The sequence below is a fragment of the Penaeus monodon genome, chromosome 21 (genome assembly GCF_015228065.2).
Source record: "Penaeus monodon isolate SGIC_2016 chromosome 21, NSTDA_Pmon_1, whole genome shotgun sequence".
NCBI lineage: Eukaryota > Metazoa > Arthropoda > Malacostraca > Decapoda > Penaeidae > Penaeus > Penaeus monodon.
In genome coordinates, this window is record NC_051406.1 from 3,166,654 (window position 1) to 3,166,884 (window position 231).

Below are 231 nucleotides of genomic sequence, written 5' to 3' on the forward strand. Positions count from 1 at the left end.
TTCTTTTTCTTTAGACCGAGTATATCATATTAATGGCAAGCAACTTCTACATTTGAAATTGCAGGATGATATACGTGTAAACAACTTTATGCATATGATTATCACTTACCCCAAAGTTCATCTAAACTTTAGATAGCTATAAATATTTCATCATTAATTACTATTTTACTATAATTATAAATTCTGGAGAGGGGGGGGGGGAGTGCAATTTTACATAACCGTTATCATCAT